General features: G+C 40.5%; 1 long non-coding RNA gene across 1 annotated transcript in view; it reads right to left on the bottom strand.

Moving 5' to 3' along the window:
* Window positions 1-3,298: 3,298 nt before the first annotated feature.
* LOC122570139 overlaps window positions 3,299-6,000 on the bottom strand; it is a 45,836-nt gene continuing 43,134 nt past the window's right edge. The window contains exon 3 of the long non-coding RNA XR_006317728.1: window positions 3,299-3,610. This is a non-coding gene — a long non-coding RNA (uncharacterized LOC122570139). The remainder of the gene's footprint in view (window positions 3,611-6,000) is intronic.

The raw sequence follows: 6,000 nt of genomic DNA, 5'->3' as shown, positions 1-6,000 counted from the left end.
AGTTTTGAAATTGCTCCTCTATAAAAATCACGTGCTTCCATTGTAATACTCGCTTTTAATGGACGTGCACGATCAAACAAACGAAAGGAAGTACAATTCCCATGACAATGCTTGTCTCGCGAGGAAAATACCAACATTCACGTGGTCAAATCGGCGATATATCCGGCAAGGAACACTAGCACGAAATAGATCCGAGCAACGGCACTCTCGACGCGAGTTTATTATATTTTTTCCGGGAATGTCGGTGGCGTTGACCGCGATTGTCTCGCCGTGGGAGCGTGTAGAGCGACGCGGAGAAGAAGCAGCTCGTGACAGGAATGAAAGGTACTTACCAATCTAATTCGTCAGAGAGCCAATCCACGAGGAAGGTAACAGCAATCTCGAAGCTCCTTCAACCAGGTTGGAACGCATTTTCTGACCAAAGAGATCGGAATGAAGTCTGTGGGAATCGTGAGCGGAAAACTTGCCCCGTTCTTGCCGTTCGTCACGGCGAGAATTTTCTTTCCTTCGGCAATTGCGCTCGGCCTTGTCTAATCTGTCCTCTCTTTTTCTCTCGGCCACGCTTCCAAAGACGAACATCGATTCGTCACGAAAAGACGAAAGGCCAACGGAGAAATAAGTCAAAGGGAAGAAACATCAAAGCGCGGCTGTTTTCAGCGCTCTATAAGCCCGACACAAGGCGTTTGCTAGCGCTATGTAATTTCACGCGGTGCGTAAGGTCGTGCGGGCTAACACAAAGCTTTCCATCCCGTGGGAACTTGCCTCCACGACGCTCTCCTGTTCTTGAATCTGGAGTAGCAAAGTCTTGCTCGTGATGAAATAGGAGGACTTTCCACTGTTTGCGTTCGTAATGCTCGCAGGCAGTCGTGGAAATAAAAATTTCTTCGAACCTTAAACGAACAAATTTTACTCTACATTTTATAGTTATTGTTAAGGTTGACGGATAGAAGAGCGAGTCAATTTGTAATAGAAAAATATATTGAAATAAGTATAGATACAAGTGTAAGTACAGATATAGTGTATGCTGATCCAGATCCTCACTCTCTCAGTGTTATGATACAATAGCATATGATAGGGAGCAACGTTCATACATTTATAGCAAAGGACATGATCAAAAAAAGGTAACCTTGGTGTGAAACTCTAGCTGAAGGCTACAAGAAACAGCAATAACAATCCACTTATGGCTTTTTTGTTTCTAGACTTTGTAACCCAAAACAACATTTATATTCAATGGCACAATAATATGGACCTCTCCTAGTTTTTATATTTTTGCTTCACTAAATTCTATTTTCTTCGTAACAGCGGTGTCCAGGTCACGGGTGTACAAAAGAAAAGATGTAGAGTTTTTCTTGAAGTAATTGCTTCAAAAGTTATTTCCGGATATAAAATAGGAAATATAATACTGGGACAATTTCGATAAGTTTCGATAATGTTTAAAATGCCGTCAGATTGGTTTCTCTCTCTTTTTCTTTTTTTTTTTTTTGAAATTTCTCCGTTATTTGGTGGACGTTAAACTTAATAACCAGGTTGCTTACAAAGTTTTCTTTGCGTTTGTTCCCATTTACGAGCTACCTATTACCATGATCGCCCTGACTTTCGAAGAATTTTCGACTCTTTCCTCTCCTTTCGTTCTAAAACAATGGATAAAGTGAACATCGTGGAATAGAGTTTCTCGGTTTAGAATACACCGTTAGAATTGTCTCATTTGTATCCTTGCGTTTTCAATGGATCTCTGGATTCCTTGAATCTTAACGAAGCAATTTGTAATTCCATATTTATTGCAATTTAAACGACATAAGTGTCAGGAATAATTAAAACATACCATACTTACGACGAGAGCATAATTTCTGAAATATTTTTCAGATTTGTGATACGCGTTTCGTGTCACACGTGAATAATGAAAAATAGAAACCAACGAAACCAACGACGTAAGATTCACGACACGCCCTAATTACGATTAAGAGTAGCGTTCACAACAACCAGAAGAAATAATTATAACAAGTCGCCTTATGTTTGAATTAATTCATTCTGGAGTCTAAGTTGCTGATATAAATTGATAATAATTAGGAACGCCACATAATCCGAAGTTGCAAGCTCGGTTTAACAATAGCAAGGTGATCGTATCTTGTTACAATTAATATAAATCACATTGTGATCACGATAATATCCTTTGTAGGAGAATCTCATTGCAGAAGTGACACATCCGGTGCTTTCTGACACGCGGCTGTGTTACGCAAATGCAATTCCATTCTAACAGTAATCCGTATGTACCGGGATGGCCGGTATTATATACTATAGGCCAGGAATCGGGAGTGACCTAGTCTTCGTGACACATATTCATATGATAACCACGCCATTAGCGTGACTGTATTAACATTAATTCGCAGGGACCCTGGTCTACCTAGTATCAAGCGTTAAACACCTATTAGCATCCATTCTGAAAATCGTCGATATCGTTGAAATATTCTAATTTGACTTACCGTTATAGTTAAGAGGATTTCGGTTGCTTCCTCGTAATGGAGGCTACGCTTTTCAGAGTCACGTTACGTGCATAAAACCGACCACCTAAAAGGCGTCTGAAAAATTCAAGACGCATGCAGCATACCACGGGACGGATCTAAACCAGCCATCTACAGTTTATGCTTTTATTGAAACTTTCACGATAAATCCTCCTGGTAAAAAGGCCGGTCTATTTCTATTCCCTTGGTGCTTGATAATTCTCCATCTCTGATCGTTTGCCAGGAAACTCGTAGAAACTGATTTCATTCGTTTCGCCTCGATGAACTTATAAAAATTGATCGTGCGACATCGCTAACCACAGCTACCAACTACTGAATCTTACATTATTTTGTCAATTTTTATTTAATGCCAGCAAAGATTCTAATTCTTTGGAGATAATTGGAATTGATTTTCTATTCGAAAAGAGATTTTCTAGGATTAAGAATTCGTAGCTTCTCTTGCTTTTTAATCGCATCTTGAGTTCCATGGCTTCGATCGACTGGGTGTCACTGTCCTGAGTTTTTCTTAATTCTGATAACACATGCATAGCTCTGGTATTCCACAGATGACTAATTATTGACTGTAGGTGTTATCAATGTTTGTATTGTTAAAGTTTCAGGCTATCGAATATTTGACAAAGTTTAGTGTATTTCTGTCAAGCACAAACTCTCTGTATCCTTTCACATTATCCGTCTTTATTCTATTTCAACCAATGTTGGACACTCACGAGCCACGAACGCAGTATACGAGCTGATCAATTTTCAATTGACCTGCCGGAAGCGACAAACAACTTCCGGCTTCAGCCGTAACGGCTCGAACACTGGCTTAATGGCTACAGACATCGCGAAAGGCGTAAACGGGGCTCGTTGAGCCAGGAGCTATCTACCAAGGTTTGCACGGCTTATACTAAACGTTAATTTGCATCACATCTGTATGCACCATCGTGCATATCCCTGGCTTACGCGGAATACTCTGGTCTTAATACTTCGTTAATCGCCGTCTATATCCCGGCGTACATGTTACGACTGATTCCACTGTCGGTATACGATTCCGATCTGTGAAATTCATCAAAGGCCGACTGCTCGCCGCCTTTCGTTTCCTGAAACAATCACTTGACCACGAATAAAATATCTAAGGTAAGAAGAACATCTGCAAAATATCCTAGTGCCATTTCAAATATACCAAATAATTGCTAGAAATGCGTATTGACAATGTGCTAATTTTTGAGCGACAGTAACTTCATCCCTCTACACTTTCAACCCATCCTTTGTACCATCACAAAGGTTTAAACAAACGCGTTTCGAAGTATCGTCGCAAACAAACGTATCAGAATTTGCGCTCCTTCGAAATTCAACCAAAGAATCGCAGCTCACGCTACCATTCTCTGCAAGTGTTCTCAAAGTAACATACAAATTGTACCGAGCGCTATTCCTAAGCGTAACGTCGCTACTTAAATTAGACTTCGTCGGTGTTCGACACGCCAGACGAAAGAATTAAACTTCTTAGTACGCGACAGACGAGATCGGTATTTACTTTGGAGTAGAAGGAGCACGCGGAAGATTGAAAGTTTGAAAACTGGCAAATAGATGCGCCCCTTTCGAGACGATTTGTTCAAGCGCGAGGAACCCATTAAAAGCGTGCAGCTTCAGGAAGAAATACGCAAATCGTAGACCCGTGTTAAAGTATTTAAAACTTTTGTCAAATATTCGGTGCTTATAGATTTCGCTCTTCGACGAATACACACGTTTTGCCTTTTGTATATTCGCTTCTGTCGTGTCGACTCTTTTGTCGGGACAAATTGATCCGATAAGACGCTCGAATATCTCGAGACGCGACGTCAGTTAATCTAGTCGAAAGTTCACCGCGTATCATTTTCCACCAAGCCGCGCCTTCCCGTCAGAGAAATTCGCGACGAGGTGTCGAACGTATTTCCGCTGCTTATATGGTAAACTTTAAACGAGTTGCCGACTCCACGGACTCGGCCGTCTCTCGATACTCGGCAATCGATGCTCTTTTGGAACGAAATTCTGAAAAAATTGAATTCCTACTTTCTTGGAATATGGAAACACGTGTGCGATGAATTTACGGGAATTTTAAGTAGCGATGGTCAATAATTCGTTAATCACGCTGGTCGAAATACGCAGTGTTCAATTTCGCTTAGACACTGTCATAAATTCCACGAAGTATTGGTGAATAAAATTGTCAATTGCATCTGTTTGACTATATATGATCCGATTTTACGAAATTCATACCGTATTTTAAATAATATTGGTCAATAATTCGCTACACGCTCCTGTCTGTCTATATATCGCTCAATTCTACTTTCAATTTTCTACGTATTCTAAACAGTATCAGTGAATAATACATTAATCGCAGATGTCTGGCTACATGTTTTTACTCACGGCATTTATTATTAATTAGAAATTATTGAAAATTCTTTGTCAGTGATTTACCAATCGCGCTTGTCTGAATAGTATTTATGTAACACATTTAACGCACAGTGTCTATTTCTATTAAATCTATACAAAGTTCAAGTAGTATTGGTTAATAGATTGTTGGCCATGCTTGTCTGGCCACATAATATCCATTTCTACTTACAAATCTCAGCACACCCTAAGCAGCGCTGTCAGGCAATTCGTTATACGCGGTTGTCTGGCTACGTATGATCTAATTCCATGTAGAAATTTTCCCCATAAATTCTTTATTAGACAAAGACAGGCTGAAAATTACTTCAATGAACATAACTTTTCTAATATTTTTCTAATAGTTTTTCATTAAAATGTTGATATACTACTGTTGAGATATGTATAATTTTCTGTGCTGGACTAGGTTAAACGTGCAGTAAGAATACTTGTATGCGAGTATTAGCGTGTGGGAGTATTTGTGTGCGCAGCGTCTCAAAAACAGATGGCCGTAAACTGGTCAGTCGTTAGAAGCATCTGGAAGGGTCGTCAGTTAACAGTCAGGTAAAGAAGAAAGTGCTGAGACGCGTGCAGATATGTATCGATAAATATAATAGAGATCGAACATTAAATAAATGTATAACTATTCAAACATTAATTAAGAGTGTAAATTTTGTGTTCCCATAACATTATTTCGGCTTCAAAGATCCAAAATTCTCAACAACTACCAATAAACCTCGATGGTCCAAACGTTGAGCGACTCATCAAGCAGCAGGCTGGGAGGTAGCGGAAGTGCTCAAAGACGATTTTCCACTCGCATCGCGGTTCGCACTTGGAAGCGACACGGTTCTCGGCTGCATTTCTATCGGCAATCGGTGTTGGCAAACCGGTGGCTCCGCTGCTCTTTCTGCTGCGCATCCACAGTTTCTCCTCCGTACTCGCCCCCGATCGAGGTTGTCGTCGATCGTTTATTTCTTGCCTCTTTCCCTCCTCTGTCCGAAAAGTGCACTCAGACGGAAGAGGACGACGGTTGATATCGATACCGGTAGATCAAAGCCCGCATCCCACCGCGAAATTCTCAAGAGGTAGAGAGAACGGA

Source organism: Bombus pyrosoma, linkage group LG8, assembly GCF_014825855.1.
Source record: "Bombus pyrosoma isolate SC7728 linkage group LG8, ASM1482585v1, whole genome shotgun sequence".
NCBI classification, from domain to species: domain Eukaryota; kingdom Metazoa; phylum Arthropoda; class Insecta; order Hymenoptera; family Apidae; genus Bombus; species Bombus pyrosoma.
Note: the sequence above shows the minus strand (reverse complement) of the source record. Positions and strands in the feature narration are given on the sequence as shown.